General features: G+C 44.7%; 1 protein-coding gene across 1 annotated transcript in view; it reads right to left on the reverse strand.

Moving 5' to 3' along the window:
- The window catches only part of ppargc1b (peroxisome proliferator-activated receptor gamma, coactivator 1 beta), a 70,695-nt gene that overhangs the window by 14,647 nt on the left and 38,129 nt on the right, over nucleotides 1-17,919 (reverse strand). The gene's annotated exons all lie outside the window — the stretch shown is intronic.

Consider the following 17,919-nt stretch of genomic DNA (forward strand, 5'->3'; position numbering starts at 1 on the left):
AGAATTAGAGGCGCCTATTTTGAAAAGTGCCCCTTACCTGTTAACTACTTTTTTTGCCCCGTTTCTTTCACTTTGTTGTGAAAGTGGGGTTAGTACTGAATATCAGGGATTTATTCACCTCCCAACAAGAATTTAACAAACTGAATCTGTGATCAGAGATGTTAAACCTTTTGTTTCTTGAAGGGGTGCATTACTTCGTAATGCGTAAAAACCTACATCAGCATTCGATCACTCCACACAGATAATCAGCGGGATTTCAGTGAAGCCGGGAAATAAAGCCAAGTGCTCTTATCTGGCAACAGATGGTGCTAGACTAACGTTCAAAGGCAAAGTGAGGGTTGGACAGAGAAAGTCATGTTTCTACACAAGCTGCCATTGACTGAGGTGCCTGTGCCCTAATAAAGCAAACAAGTGATCACAACTGGAAGAGAAGTGGCTGTGTTGAGGCTATTCTGCAGCCGCATACACACTGACATAAGACACACGTACATAAACAGACATACACACACACACAGGCTGACACTCTTCTAAACCATCTGTAAGTGAGTGCTGTAAGCGAGTGTCTCTGCGATCTGCTGGCTTCCGCAGTCACATACAATATACCGACTCATCCCCGAGTTACAAAACAAGCACTTGTCAAAATCCTGCAGGGATAGCCAGCACTGGATTATAAACCTCACCCCTTTATGACCGTCACAACATTAGATTAACACTTTTCAGACATCTTTCTTTTAAAAACAGCAACAGTGATGACCTGCTAATCTGGTCTGAGTCAAAGAACCAGGGGTAATTCCCTGACATGTTGTGAAGTGGCTTCACGAGATCCCACCCAGTGAGGACGGCTTGCCCTCGACTCAAATCCAGAAACTGAAATGATCAGAAGATAAGTCTTCCCATCTCTGGGTCCAGAGGCATTGTAACACATTGCTGATAGTAACTGAGCACCCATTATTGCACTGAGCAACACAGTACCAAAGTGAGGGCTCAGTTCAGTCAGTCTCCTCTCCGTCAGGGGTTAAAACATCCTCATTATCCCCATGGGGAAAGGAAGCAATGACTGGCAGGATCTGTAACACACCCCAGTGAGGCGTGATGGCAAATGAAATCGGGAATCAGAGTAGGTTACGATTTAATACCGAGTTTATTGCCATTGGCAACGTTTACATGTTTGAACACATTCCATAGAAACCGACTTGTGGCACGGAATTCTTAAAAGGCTACAAGTGCAGCCTATTTATACATTTATTAATATAAACTCCCACACGTGATAAACGAGGCTGAGAATGAATGATCAGCCCAATTAGGCTATTTTGCAGACAGTTGAGCTCAAGTAAATATTAGAAAACTTGGAAGGGTTTTGGGATTAACCAGAACAACATGTGATATATAGGAGATAATGCCCTCTTACTTCTAAAACATCCCAGGGATACGTTTGACTGCAATTAAATCTCATCCATATACTGTGGCAATGTTTACTTTTAATCATACCCTCAGTGACTACAGACACTAGGAAATAACTACTTTATTTATTGCCATTCCTCTTTCTCTCTCTCTTTCTCTTTTCTTCTCTCTCTCTTTCACTCCGTCTCTTTCCCCCTTCTCTGTAGTGTTGCTGTCCTTGCAGTCTTACATCCCTCCCCAAGCTCTGTCCTTTCCCATCAGCAGCTCTCTGCAGGTATTCACTTACACGCGCTCTCCTAATTCTAACAAAGAACCGTCCACACCCAACTCTTGGCTTGATCTCTGGTAGGACTTTGTCAATCACCTGACAGTGACCGCGCGTTGTCCATTCCCATTTTGGGGCTCCGCTTTCCCGGAGTCTGAGCCGTCCGTACCTGTGTTCTTCACTAGCTCTCTCATCACAACAAAGCCAGCACACCATTCATTGTGAGACTCTCTGAATGTCACACAGGCTCTGGTTAGTCATCACATGTGGTTGCCTTGGGATGGACATCTTCCAGCGTCTTGGGACGTCCTCCCGACATGGAAGGCGCTATACAAATGTAATTTGTTGTTAATTTGTGGTCGTTGGGATTGACTGGAAACAGCAAAGCACATGGCAAAATTCAATCTTGCATTCTGCGGTGAGTGGTTGGATTGTTTCTTGACTGAAGCTATGAATCCAGCAGTGAATGGTACATTGACAGCTGTTTAAGGACAGCTGAATGTTGGACTCCACACATTCACAACTGGCTGTTGTAAACGCCTGGCTATGCTGTCTGCCAGCTGCGATGTCCTCACACTAACACAGACACAGCTGCCTTACTCAAATGATCTGTTGTAACTTGTAAAGCGAGTTTACTAGTAACAGTGCCGCTCACGGTGATCTGATCGAGATTTCAGGCCGTCATCTCACCTCTGAACATAACAAGAGGGAAACACAAAACGCCTCAAACCGTTGGAAGTCCTCTTTGGAAGCTGGTAAAGGTTAGCAACTTTTTAAACAACTACAAAAGAAAAGGAACTAAATTAAGAATTTTCCACAATCCTGCGGCATTTTAACAGCTTAAGGCCAAAATGGACTTACAGGCTAAGACTAAGTGAAATTCTGGGCCTCATGGGTTTGCTCTCAACCACTTCTCACCACTTTTTATTAAGCGCTCTGGGTCGCTACCTTGTGTGACGGGCGCTATATAAAGGAAAGTTGTTGTACTTTTTAACTATGTCTCATTCCCAAGTGGCTGAAACTGTACCTGGAACAGGTTTAAGAACAAATTGATGACTGAAATAAATCCTCATTGTGAATCAGTTAGAAGCACGTATCCAGCTACGTTCAATGAAAGTTGCTTCCATCTTACCTTTTGGCTCTCATTCATTGCTCTCCAAATGTCATTATTGAAGAGACTATCCAAATGTGTTCACACCTCTCAAACGCTGTTTTTTTTGCTCCCAGCGGGTTCCTGAACGCAGCTTGGGAATTTGTTTTGCTTTTGCCTGCTTTGATCACTGAATCTGTCACAATCAATTTCATGCTACAAATGATATTAAGTGCAGTAATTAAGTTCAGTATGAAGGCAGTTTTGGCCTGAGAGCATTTAGCAACAAAATACGGATAGTCACAGTAGCTGCTAAGGACTTGATGAAGGAACCGCCACAGGGGGATGTGGGATCGAGTACACATTGCGTTGTTCTGGTGCGAGACTGTCTACTGTAATCCCTGTCTAATTAACCACACATTACCCACCAGCATTGCCCAGTCCCAGTCTCACATATTATTAGTTTTCACAAAGAGTTTTAAGATTTCCAGAGTATTGGGCTGGATAACGAGGAGCCAGGAGCAAGTCCACTGCTCTCCATCCTTCACGTAAAACCCTCGGTCACCACACCCCTCCATGCTTCAAGCTCCTCCTCTATCTGTCTTTAAATCCCACCTTAAACTCTACCTCTTCAACTATGCATGCAGTCACCACATGCCTCTTGTCCCCGCCTTGGTGTCCAACTGCACCACAGTGAAGCGCTTGAGACCTTATTCGAGATGAAGGCCACTGTATAAATGTAAGTTGTTGTTGTTGCAATCCTGAACAAAACAGTGTGTGAATTTCAACACGCCAGGCACCGTAGTAACGTATTATTATTGTACTGGTGCACTAGGGGTGGCTTTGCCTCATCTAAGTTACAGCAAAAAGTTTTCATGTTCCACTTAGATGTTTCCTGTGTTGTCACTTTCATCCCAGATGCGATCAATGTGCAATAGTCATTGCAAAATGGAAGGTAAATCAGCCAGCAAAGTTTATAGCGATTGACACACGCTGCACCGTTAAGCTCTCCAAAAAGCCGGCACGTGTTAAGGGTTCTATAAAATAAATGCAAGTTGTTGTTGTTAACGGTTGTTAACAGTTGTGCTCACACTGAAAGGAGATTGTGGAAAGTGACGATCAAGGTCATAAAAAGGTGTTTTGATAAACATCTTTCAGCAGCGACTTGGCTCTTGGGATTTTAAAACCACACAAAACACATCCTTACGCATCACCAGCACGTGTGTGCACCGTAGAGAGAGAAGAGATTATCTGTCAACCAGCCACGAGCAGTGTGTGGGGAGGTGACAGTACTCTCTTAAAGTTACAAATTATCAATAGTATAATTACTACAATGATAATACTACAATAATACGCAAAACACGCCAAAGTGGGGCCTTACACTTACAACTGTCAAAGCCCGTTCAGAAATCTGAATAACAAAAGGAAAGGAGAGTTGAGGCAGAGAGCACAAATGTACTTGGTACACTTCAGATCAGGAACATTCAAACTATCAACCGTTACAGCACAGGATACGGCCCATCGTGTCTAATTTCGCTATTGTTTGTAAGAGCCAATCCTTTCAGTTCCACTGAACTGCCTTTTCCCCCCATACAATACAAACTTACATGTATATACAGTAGCCTTTCTCGTTGAGAGGACATCCAAGGGGCTGAATAATAATGGCTTGGCACCTGAGCTGGGGCTACACAGCAAGGAGTGAGGTGTAGACGGACATTAGCAGAGTGGGGGGGCAGCCAATGAATAAAAAAAACTCCTCCACAATCCCTTCATTCTAGATCCCAGGCCCCAGTGTTGGGTATAATTAGCTCGGAGTAACAGAATCCCTGAGAGAGCAATCCCAGGCAAAATTAGCCCAGCAGGAGAGACCATCTCACAGAGGAAATGTTAAATTATTAATTCGGTCTCATTCAGTTCACCGGATGAAAAGTTAACAGCTCGTCATGTGGTCTCCAGCTCATAGCAAGTCTTCTTGCTCCTGTCTAGACCTGACCTATGGATATTGAACTTTACTGTTCCTCAAGAATTTTAATGGCAATTTCTAAATCTCCATAAAAGGAAGTGTACAGAGAAGCGAACGACTTAATTGCTAAACGGTTACAATCTCATTCTGAGCAAAACAAAACTTTTTTTTAACTGTCTGACTAGGCACCACGAACTGTGCTCTTACATAGGATGAAAGTACAATACACAGTTTACACATAGTCAAGTGCAATGCAGACATCACTATCTGTGTGTGTGTGTGTGTGTGTGCTGCTAACCATCCACTAGGCACTTGATTTAAATGCAGTTTATCTGCTAAAGAGAGCATTGTATTTGACTGACCCTGTTCTTTCACCTACTTGAAGCAGTCACGTTGGCTGAAACACTACAGAAACCCATTAAACTTCATCAGGGAATTAATGCGACTAAATTTCACAAGTTTTAAGCCGGATTTTTTTTTGAAAAAGCCTGATTAATTCAGTTCCAAACAAAGTCTGATTTACAGCAATACGTTATCTGAATTACAAACAGTCAAATGTATTGCTAATAAAAGTAATGAGAACGTGCATGTGTGTGAGGAACATGTTTCTACCCAAATAAAGGGACCAAATGATAGGGCTGGTTTCATATCCTCCACTCAGATCATCTATAGTAGAAGCAATATATAAAATTTTAGAGCTCCGAGAAGCTATCAGTGTGAAGGGTGCTACATAAATGCAAGTTGTTGTTCTTGTGTTATCTGGCTTGTGATGTGGTACTTGCTGGTAAAAGGAAATACTCTGCACAAAATATAACAACATAATAATAATAATCCTTGCATTTGATATAGCGCTTTTCACGTCGGGAGGACGTCCCAAAGCGCTTCACAGAACACACTGTAAAGTGAATTGACTGTATATTTGTGGGCGAACGCGGCAGCCAATTGCGCACAGCAAACATGGTGGGAAGGGGAAGTGGGGTGTGCCTTGCCCTGTGTTGGTAGGGTGGGAAGAGAGAGAAGCCACATCTCTAGCAGTGCCCTGATACTTTCAGGGAGCCCAAGGCACAGCACAATGTGGTTAACACCATCATTCCAGCTACAGGGGGTGGCGAGGGCGAAGAAGGGAAAGGGATGAGGAAGGGGAGGAAAGAAAACAAGATGGTCTAGGAGAAAGGGATGATAAGACCACAAGTAGTAGGAGCAGGAGTAGGCCATTCGGCCCCTCAAGCCTGCCCCGCCATTTAATAAGATCATGGCTGATCTTCTAACCTTAATCCCTCTATCCTTTAGAAATCTATCAACCTCAGTCTTGAATATATTCAAGGACTGAGCATCTACAGCCTTCTGGGGTAGAGAATTCCATAAATTCACTACCCTCTGATTGAAGAAATGTTTCCTCAACTCAGTTCGAAAAGGCTGACCCTTAATCTTGAGACTGTGACCCCTAGCTTTAGATTCTCCAACCAGGGGAAACAGTCTCACGGCATCTACCCTGTCAATACCCTTAAGAATCACCTCTAATTCTTCTATATTCTAGATAATATAGGCCTAGTTTACTCAACCTATCCTCATAGGTCAACCCCCTCATCTCAGGAACCAACCTAGTAAATCTACGCTGCACCCCCTCTAAGGCGAGTATGTCCTTTCTTAAATAAGGAGACCAAAACTGCACACAATATTCTAGATGCGGTCTCACCAGGGCCCTATACAACTGCAACAAGACTTCCCTACTCTTGTACTCTAAATTATGTTATTCTGGTGTCTATTAAAATGACCAGCGATTGACATTTGCCACCCTGACATGCACAGTCCATCCTATCTACCCACTCTTGGTCTAAGCACTAAGTTCTCCTGCTTCACTGCTAAGGGCACTCATTTACTCATTAACTGACAAACCGAGCTAAACTGCTCCCTCCTTCCTGTGTAAATGTGATTAACCAGCGTCAGGCCTTTGCTGATTAAAAGGCAGAAAGTTAATAGCCTGATAGATTTCCCAGCAAAGTTAATTGTTCACATGTACTGCAGGTGCTGGCACACAGGAAAGGCTAAGCCAGAGATCTTTAATGCTCGACACTGTGGAATGTCAGCTCCGTTCCATAGTCCAGTGGTGGAGATGATGAAAGAATTTTACTTGATCCAAAATGGAGGGATTTGGAGTCCTGTAGCGTAGTGGTTAGCGCACTCGCCTTGCAAGCGAGAGGACCCGGGTCCAATTCCCGGGTGGGGCGAAATCTTAGGCAAGTTTCCTTACTCCACACATCTGTTTACCTAGCAGTAAGACACTTCAATGATGTGATAAGGCGCTATATCAAATGCAAGAAATATTACCATTTATTATGATTCAGTGGAAAGATTGCTTTTGATTCCAAGCCTGACCATTTTCGAGTCTAGGAGGCCCTCACATTGAACTTTGAAATGGATTGTCTGCTTTCAATCATTTGTCATCCAGGCAAATGGAAATGTCAGCACGAGAGGAATATTCCTGGCTTCGGCTCTTCAGTTGGCATGAATGGCATTCGCTTACATATTAAAGCTTAAATTCTTTAACGCTTTCCAGCAAACCCTGAACACCAATCCCCGGGTCAGTGGTAAGAGAAGGAGACATACACGATGATTGACCACCGTGCATTTTAATAAAAAATTGTTTAAAAATTGCTGACTTAACGGCTGGTGCGAACAACAAGTCCCTAGGGCTTGGTTTTCTGATTGATGCTCTGATCTGTACACAATGGTTGTGATCGAAGCAGAAGAACACAAGGCCATGTCCTCCAGAGGTGAGCTGCCTGTCTCCTCCACATCCTGTACATCTCCAGTTCAGTGATCAATAAGGAGTGCTGCTGTGGGAAGCCCGGAAGGAGACAGTGACACACTAACCTGCAGAAGGAGACGAGCTGTGTGTTGGGAGCCAGGGCACGGTTACAGGGAAGGGATTAAGTTGCTGGTAGTTTTGCTATCACTCACAGAGTGCGGCACACACCGCCTGCTCCTCTCTCAATCTCTCAAAGGAGAGTGAAACATCAGCCAGCAGTACTGATTTTGATAGCAGTAAGTGGAAGCTCCTTCAGAGGGCTGTGTGTACTGCATTGAATTTCATAGAATATTACAGCATAGAAGCAGGCCATTCGGCCCATATTCCGGCTCTTTGGAAGAGCTACCCAATAAGTCCCACTTCCCCGCTCTTTCCCCATGTCCTTGCAATTATCACACAATAATACACACAGCAAACAAAATCCTCCTGATACGTCCCTTACTGCTCGCATCTCGGTCGCCCCTCGCCATTGCATTTCATGGTACCAAGAGCTGGAATCTCTCTGCTCACAATGTGATCTCAGGTGCTCTGCTCTGCACACTGTAGCTGCCTCCAGGCTCTCTGCAATCAAAACCTTTTATGAAAGAATAAAACCCAGAATCACAGAGTCACATATAGACATGAGCAAGGGGCATGGACAGCTCCCTCAGTAACATTCAGCCTTGCTGAGGAACTTCAGGTTAACATGCTCTATGTTCAGCCACTCGTATTGCCAATTCTCTTTGATAAAAGTACAACAGAGATTGAATAACCTCTGAAGTGAATGATCACTATGCTACACTCCTCAAATAATAACACTTAGCTAACCACCACCAATACCAACAATAAATTGCATTAAACAGGGCCTTTCACGTCGGAAAGAGGTCCCAAGGTACTGGACAGTTAAGGGTTTGCACCGAGCTGGGGGTTGGGATCAAGCGGGTTGGAGGGTATTATGAATATATTAAATGTACATTCATAACTGGGAGGGTGGCCAAAGGCACAGTCATAGAGGAAGATCTTGAGCCAGGCCTTGAAGGAGGTGTGGGAGGGCACCAGATTGACGCTCTTTGTTTAAAGTGGTGCAAACCTTGTTGCGGGCCAGTTCGCCAGTTCTCTTGAACGAGCAGGTACTCGGTTTCCCTGAGTTCTGGGCTGGCGGGGAACAAGACCGTTTCCATCTGGTGAAACCTGACCTGAGTGTAATTCCACTGGAATTTCACCCGATCGGAAGGCTGACAAAAGCCCAGTCTCTCTCTTGCTCCCCACCTGTTACCCTGAATAATTCAGTCAGGCCTGGCCCTGTTCAGATAAACACAAGCAGCCGAAAGGTACAAGTAGCGAAAGGTTTCGTTTGGAAACGAGTCCTTTCTGTTATTTGAGTGCAGCAATGCACACAGCTCACCCTCAGGCTAAAATAATAATAATAAAAATGATAATAATAATTCAGTAAACCTCACATAAGTCGTACCAGTTGGGACCACACATTTATTATGACTTATGCAACGTATAACTCATACTTTGCATAAGTCGTATTAAATGTAAATTTCCAACTGATATGACTTATATGCGATTTATTGTATTATTATTATTTTTATTCATATTATATTCTATATTGCATAGAATGAAAACTCTTGAACAGGACTTGGGCAGATGTATGAGTTAGGCGGTAATACGATTGATATCAATCAGTTTTACTGCGAGTTTTACTGGACAGGCTTGATGCTGAACCAACCCAAGATAGCCCCGCAGTTCAAGATGAGAGGGTTCAACCCCACAGCATAGGGTTAGGGATGGGGTTGGGGGGAGGGGGGGGGAGAGGGAGGAGAATTCCGTCCATTCACCCCATCCCTCCCAGGTCAGTGAGGAGCAGGTTCGCCCAGCATTGCTGATTGCTAAGCCGTCACCTTTTTCCCCAGCACTGACCCATTGCAGGCCAGCCAGCGGGGCAGAGAGTGCTGGAGGTTTGATACTGCGCAGTGCGGACACGGTTGGCCCTATTAATTACCGAGGCTCGCAGGTAAAGTTACTATTAAATATTGAAGAAAGATGTAACTAAGAGCTCGGATGCTTTCAGCAGATGATCTCATTCCTCTTTCAAAGTCACCTCCAGTCACCAGCATTGTTCTCCCTCACCCAGCGATGCTCTGTGACATCAGGCGTCCAGGGTTTGGACTCCTCATTGGCAAGTGGGCTCTTTCTGTATTCCTCCAAAGGTTGAGCTGTGGGTGGCAACACCAGACTGGGTGGCACTGAGCTACGCTGCACACTAAAGATATGTCCTGGCCGACAATGCCCCCAATATAACCGCTCACTCAGCCACTCACTCATTGCCTGTTTGTGCACATCGTTTCAGTGGAGTATTCCCCCGCTTACTGAGGGAGGCAGAGAATAGGGGTCCTATATCCGCAGGTTCTCTAGTCTTAGAGTCCAGGCCTCCCCGCAATATCCTGCACCTCTTTTTCACCCATAGTTAGCACTAGGCTTGAATAGTGAAGAGAACAAGAGCACAAGAGCCTTTCTTTACACAGACGGAGTAGAGGGAAGGAGTGCGGCACAATGAAGGGACTTTCAGCTGAGACATGGCTACACAGATGGTCCTCACCCGATGAGCTGCTTTCATGTGGAGTCCTGTAGCTCAGTGGTTAGAGCACTCGCCTCGCAAGCGAGAGACCTGGGTTCAATTCCCGGGCAGGGCGAAACATTGGGCAAGTTTCCTTACTCCACATGCCTCTGTTTACCGAGCAGTAAGTAGGAACCCGTTGTTAGTTGATTGACGGATCACTTTTCCAGGGGTAGTAATCCCTCCAAAGAAACAATAAATAAATTTGTCACTCAATCCACGACTGTATGTGGGAGACGCTGCTGTGCACGATTGGCTGCCGCGTTTCGTCCACAAAATACACAGTCACTACACTTTACAGTGCATCCTGCGAAGCGCTTTGAGACGGCCTCGAAGACGTGATGAGGCGCCGTATCAAGTGCAAGGATTCTTTTAAATATAAAGCAATGAGTCAGAGAAGGGACAGGGTTTAATCATGGACAGGGATGGGGAGAAGTGGGTCACAGTGACATCTTTAGTGAGTGTGGCTCCCGCCTCAGTGTAAGGTGAGCGTTACCTGCCTACAACTGGTGCAGCATAAAGACATCACCGGTTCCTCGGGCAGAGAGCACGAAGTGCTTTCATCCTGATCTACGTCGTGCACTGAGTTAGATACACATCGCTGCTGTCGCGTTGAGTTACATTAGTGTCCGAGATCAGGGTCAGAGACAAAACCTAGTCTATTTATAGTGTTACACGTAGTATAAAGTGCACCTGTGCAGTGTGAGCAGCATCAGATAAGCATTGTGATTTCATATCCAGGTTGAATATTAATGCAATCAGAAGCAGGACATTTACACTAATGTAACGGGAGCTGATTTATCCCTAATCGGGGATGAGCATTCCGGCTAACTCGGCGCAGAACAGTGACGTCTGTCCCCGGGAACAACAACAACAACAACAAGATTCCATTTATAGAGCGCCTTTCACGTCGGGAGGACGTCCCAAGGCGCTGTACCGCACATCTCGTGCCATAAAAAACAGGCCACTAATTAATTGGGATTAGTATTACAGCGTTACACAAGCACAGAGTTCACAGTGTTACACAAACACTGTTGGTCCACGAAATACACTCTCATACACACCCACACACTCACAACTAGTAGCTCCATCCAACTCAGTGTCATCACAAGCAGAGCTTGACTGAGGGCTAAAAATAGCTACGTGCATTAATGAATTTAAACCGAGTGTGAACTGACCTATTTTACCAACCACACTCTTCTACTAACGGACTGAATCACACTACCTGAGAAAGCTTAACATGTTCATCTGGTTCTCAAAGAGGGGCAGTGAGTTGGACAATTATTTCTTCCTCAACAAAATCCCAAATTCACCAAATACAGGAATCACCACATCCCAAATTCATTGGAAACCAAATTCACCATTCATTTGTTATTTTATCTCAGTGCTAGTTGTTGCTAGTATGGATTATTTGCTGCATTTGTCTACCTTGACCACCCCCCACCCACCATCCGCTGGTGGCATCATTCAGCAGGGATCAGCGACAATTGTTTTATGCCACAACAGAGACAATGTCACACAAGCTGATCTCCAGGAGTGAAGCTCAGCTCCTGTGAACAGCTTTTCGAGTCATGTGCACTGAGCGTCCTTTGAAAATGAAAAGGTCAGGCATGTGCTGTTTGTCACTTCAGCTGCTCTGAAGCTGTTAACAGATAAATCAGTGAGAGACTGAGGCCCAGACCCAATGCAAGCTTGGACGCATTCTTCTGGTTTCTGGAAGAAGACGGTGAACCAGACGACCTCTTTCCACAACTTAACACATTCCCCAAAGTTGGAAAAGGATTAACACATCCCCGGGTGTGAAACCCACAGCCACCGACTTGACATTTGCCGTCCAAATGTCATAGAGTCCCATGTCCTGGGCTGAGCTGGAAGCCCATGGAGAACGTGCAAACATCTCAAAGTCAAAAAGAGCATGGCCCAATCCACACACCACCCAGCGATTCACGGGATTTAAACCCGGGACAGCGGGTTCCGGTTTTCCTTCTAATCTGGAGACAGATATATTCCTTGGGTGGGCTTTCCTGTGTTCACCCCCCACCCCCACCACCATCCCATCCGCACCCACCACCCAGCTCGGGTGCAAATCTCTGACTGTCCAATGCCTTGGGACGTCCTCTCAAAGTGAAGGATGCTGTGTGAATGTAATTTTGTATTGTGTCGTAGGTTGAAGCTGAACCAACAGCACATCAGTGTGCTATGCGTTCCCAAGCTGACAAAACAAATCATAATAATCCTCGCATTTTATACAGCGCCTTTCACATTGGGAAGACATGTGAAAGCGTTTTACAGGATTAACTGCAAAGTGGAGTGACTGCGTATTATATAGGTGAACTCGTTGGCTGAATATTGCATAGCAAGGCCCCACAGACAGTTATGAAACAAATTACCATTTGTACTTGGAGCATTGTACGCCAGGACACCAGGACATACGCAGCGGGGGGTGGGGAAGAGTTGTGTGAGGCTGATAGGAAGATCAATACTCCCACAAAATTCATTTTACAGTATATTCTTTGTGACGTCTCTAGACGTGATGAGCCACGATATCAATTGCAAGGATTTTTATTAATACACCCCCTCCTCGTGACTTTCTCTGGTTACTCATTGTAGCTGCTCAGTCACCGACCTTTGCTGTAGCTGTGGGTACGTAACAGGAAAAAGCCTCAACAATGAGGTTCAGATGTTGTTCCACATCTGAACAGTATCTGAACCTCATTGTTCTTTCTCTCTTGCCGAGAAAGAGATTGAGAGCACGGGGTCTGATCACCGACAGCGGCTCCAGTAATCGCTCTGCTTTGGCGCGATCGGCCAAACGATCGCCTTAGATACCTGGATCTCAACTCTGCGCTCCTCCACACTGGTCCTCAAGAAACCCACAGGCCTAAAGTGAGCCAATCCCTGCTGTCTTATTACTACAGTAAACCTTGCATAAATCTGATCTGTATCAATCGTACAATCGCCTAAATCATACATCTGCCCAAGTTCTGTTGAATTTCCTATTATTAATGGGTTTCACATAACTTATACGTTGTATAAGTCATATTACATGTATGGTCCCAACTGATACGACTTGCGTGAGGTATACTGTACATGCAACAACCTTGCCGTTGACCCACCTGAACCCTGCAAATGAATTTATCATTACAATTCAAACCAAGTGCAGGCTGAAAAGTGCTGAGACCATCAGTTCCTCAAACCTCAGTTTAACTGTTGATTTAATTTTTCTATCAGAATTCTATGCACCTACAACTTTGGGCCTGACTGATGCCGATACAATGTTAAACGTGAATCAGCCTTAGCCAAGACTAATGCACACTACAGCCAAATGATGAACAACCTGGAGATATGACATCGGTGTCAAATCTAATTTCTCCCGTTTTCCTTAACTGAAGTTCAATAAAGCAGCAGTACAATCCACAAAGCACCCATCTCCATCGTAAACGTGAAGACAATATTTTAGATGCTTTCCCAAATTGTGTTGTAAAAAAAAAATGGAGAGAATTCAAACTAGGCTCCATTCAAACAAAACCAAGGATTCCCAGTGGTTTGTTCTAGGCTCCATTTTGCCAGGCGCAAAGAAAACAACAGGCATGTGTTCTTATACAATGCCAATCAGAGTATTAATGAGACAAGAACTATTGGGGGAAAGGCCAGAACGTAACTCTCTTTGTATCAGTGCAGTGTTACAACAACAAGAACAACAACTTGCATTTATATAGCACTCTTCACGCCAGAAGGCGTCTCGGTGTGCTCAGTGTTATCTCATGTTATATCTCTGACTTTGTCGGGACGGGAGGCAAGTTGGACATTAGCACGATCTACACAACCCCAACCCCAACTTAGAGCCACCCTACACCAAGCCAACTGGCCATTCCCCTACAAGCAAGATCACTCCAAAGTCTGCCAAGCGAGGAAAAGACGCAAGGCTGATCACTGCCTGTCAGTGCACCATTTTCCTTTCACTCTCATCATGTTCCCCTGTCTGACCTGGGTAATCCTGGATTAGATTACTAACCCACAATCTCTTTCCCACACAGGGCAGTAGTTCACTCCCTCATGTTTACCTTGGGGAAATACTGTAAATAAATTATAATGTGATTATCATTTTATTGAGAACAAGGGACAGAATTCCTTATGAAAATAATATATTAAAAAAAGCCTGCCATCAGCTTGGGACTCTGTCCTGCTCTGCTTCGCTGCTAACTCGTGTTCCTCCTCGAGAACATACAGTGAATGTGACGAGAGCAGTCACCCTGCTCTCAAATCAGGAGGCAAGACGACTTTTTAACGCACTTTTGCTTCCTCTCAACTAAAACCAATTTGTGTTGTTAGACAATAAAGGTCCCAGTTACTACTCCACGGCAATGCCCAGCTGCCATCCAGACCGTGACAAGGTTTGGAACTTGGATATTTCAGGAGTGTAAAGCGATATGGTTGGAGGTGTAACAGGGAGAGAGGGAGCCCTGATTTGGGTTGGTCTCATTGGCCAACAGCTTTTTCCCAATCTTATCCCATCATCGCTCCTTCTTCAGATCACAAGATGCATCATCACCATTTATATCACATAATTCAATTACAGACACCTCCCATCTGTCATTCTGCCATCACCCCCTCTCCAGAAACCCTCTCCTGACAGGAAGCTTTCAGTGATCAGATAACTGCAAGAAAAATCACTAACTCTCTGTATCTTTTCCACTCTGGACCATGTTTCAAACCAGGAACACATCTTGCGGTTGAAAGACGTTAATAAAACGCCAAGGGTTTTCTTTCTTTTTTGGGGTGGTGGGAAGTAATCTGAAGGATAGTAGCTACAACCATGCAGTGCTGGGGGGTGAGGGTGGAGTGCCCTGCATTGTTGGCTCTACTGTCCTTCAGATGAAATGCTAAACCGAGCTCATGTCTGTGTCTGTTCAGGTGGATGTTACAGATCCCGCTGCGCTGTTTGAAAAGAGAAGGGAGTGTCTCTCTCCTGACGTCCCAGCCGACAATCCCCCCAAATAAAGTCAGTCATTTCACAGCTGGTTTCTGGGCCCTCGCTGAGCGCAAATTGACTGTCGTCTTTGCCTAGAAACACACGGTCACTACATTTCACAGTAAATCCGGTGTAGTGCTTCGAGACGTCCTGCTGATGTGAAAGGCGCCATATCAAATGCGAGGATTGTTAAAAACAAGTCGAAATGTCATGAAACAGTAAGTGTTCCTTCCAACGGCCTCGTTTCATTACTACTCTAAATGGCATTTCCACAATTAACAGTTGACAGAAGCATTGTTGCTAACCTGGCAAAGTGTACAATGCAGCGCTTTAAAAATCTAAAACCGTGGTGGGGGGGGAGGGGACAAGTGACCGTAATAGAAGAAAACAAACTGTCAACAAGCAGGAACCTCTCTCTCTCCCAGCAGCTCTGAATGCCATAAAAAATGAATGAAGGAAAACTGAGCACAACCTTGCTTTCACGAGATTAGCTCTGAGGTAAGCAGCGCGCACACAACAGTTTTCAACACGCACGGTGTCATAATCCACGCGGCATAGAATTTTAATCAAAACAGCTCCACGGGGACATTAAGCTAAATTTAGACTCAATGTTAAGTTTCCATTTTCTCCGCTGGCCGCGACAGGTCACATCTGCGCTGATTTATGAATGAACGAAGCCAATCGCAAAACACATGAGGAAAAGGGGGGGGAAGAAACAAAACAATGTCAGGAAGGAAGAAATGGATTTGGGATATTAATATAACAATTTTTGGTGAATCTAGGGCAACATCATATATATATATATATAAAAAGAGAGGGACGGAAATTGGTTTCGGCAACGCAGTCAGTTGCAGAAAAACCGTAGCTGATATAGGGAGAGAGAATGTAACAGGGTGGTGTTGAACCAGCTGTGCTTACAGCACGCAATTCACCGCAAAATGCGGTGGTACAACATATTCCAACACCGTTTATAATACACAATCCTGTTAGTAATTCTCGCTGCCCCACATCACGGCACGTTAAAAAAATGAATGTTTTTATACGCAAAAAAGTTAGTTTTAAAATCTTAAGATTGCCGTGACTGTGAAATGTTGTGTGAGTGGTTTTTAATTCACGCGCTCTGCAGATTGAGTGACCCCCCTGGACTAAGACCAACCACACGTAGGATTCGGTGCTGTTTATGGGTCAGCAGATTCCTCATCCCAATCACAGGATTTTCCAGGGATGCGAAGCCATCTGGGTAAGCATCCCGGGACAGGGGCGCAGGCGGGCGGGCGGGCAGGTGGGTGGGTGGGGGGGGGTGGGTGGGGACCTGAGTGGCCCCCTCAAACTCACTCAATTACAATGGAAGAAATCAAGTAATAGTAATAATTATTAGTAATAATTATAACGCTTAATGCAGCGCCTCAAACGCTTCACAGGATTCGCTGCGAATACACCTACAGAGCGCACAGTCACTTCACAGTATATGCTGCGAAGCATTCTGAGACGTCCTTCTGACATGAAAGTTGCTGCATGAAATGTAATTATCATTATTATTAGTATTCATAATTAATGGTCCATGGACAACATGACACTCACAGCAACATCAAAGGTGGGGACCAGAATACCTGACAATCAGTCTCAGGAATCACAGGTTTACTGTGTCTGATTTTTTGGGGCAGAAATTATTAAAAAGGTAATTCATAAAATGAGCAGATTGTGTGTGTGTGTGTGTGTGTGTGTGTGTGTGTGTGTGTGTGACATTCGCTGGATTTAGCTGTCTGGGTAGCGTGCAACTCAGCTTCCCTCAAATCCCTGACCCTCAGATGGCACATATAAGCTGACAGACGTTGAAGAGAGATTTACATCACAGCTGAATTAGATAGTAAGCACGTGGCTCAATGGGTCACAGAGTTCATTGCCTGGGTTTGATGGCAGGTTTCTTCCCAGTGTTCACATCACAAACACCGAACTTTCCATTTCAGATAACGCAAGTATCTGAGATTTCAAGAATCGAACAAGAATTTAAACAGTACGCTAGACAAAGTATATTTGTGATTTAGCTCATCGGTGAGGGGGATTTTGAGCTCGTACATCAGGGCTGAGTCTTTAACACAGTGCTGGCAAAAGGGAGGGAGGGGAGTGCTGCATTGTCAGAGGTGCTGCCCTTTGGATAAGACATTAGGAGACGTTTGTACCAGTTCAGGTGGATATTAAAGATCTCACAGCACTACTGGAGAAGAGATGGAGTTTCTCTCTCCTGGTGTCCAGGCTGACAATCCCCCAGATTTGCAGGACATTGCTCCGCACAAATTGGCCTCCGCGTTTGCCTATAAAATACAGTCACTACTGTACCGAAAACTTCTGTGAAGCACTTTGAGGTGTTGATGTATCATGGTGTTCCCTTCACAAGTGCAAATCTTGCATTTCAGGGTATGCAAATATGTTAGAAGCTCAGGACTTGACTTGAGTGATAAAATCGGGTTGGTTTGGGGGGAGAATAAGTGTCAACAATAGATGACAAAAACACACCTTGAGCCAGGATAAACTGAGGTGACAGGGTCACGGACCGAACACCTTTCAATTTAAAGTCTTATTGCTTCAAACAAAGGGCAAATGCTGGGTGGATTATGTAATGAAATCCTGTGGCTGAGTTGAGATGGTCACACGGCCTGTTTATGGAGCAGTGATCTCTTTATAGTCTCGCTTAGAGTACACAACAATTAACGATACAATGTACTAAACGCAGGATTATTCCACATCAAAGCACACCCGGATATTTCTCATTGTTTGGTGTGGATAAGAAGACCGATTATAATAATTTGCTCCAATAAA

Source organism: Callorhinchus milii, unplaced genomic scaffold (genome assembly GCF_018977255.1).
Source record: "Callorhinchus milii isolate IMCB2004 unplaced genomic scaffold, IMCB_Cmil_1.0 Scaffold13, whole genome shotgun sequence".
Lineage (NCBI taxonomy): Eukaryota > Metazoa > Chordata > Chondrichthyes > Chimaeriformes > Callorhinchidae > Callorhinchus > Callorhinchus milii.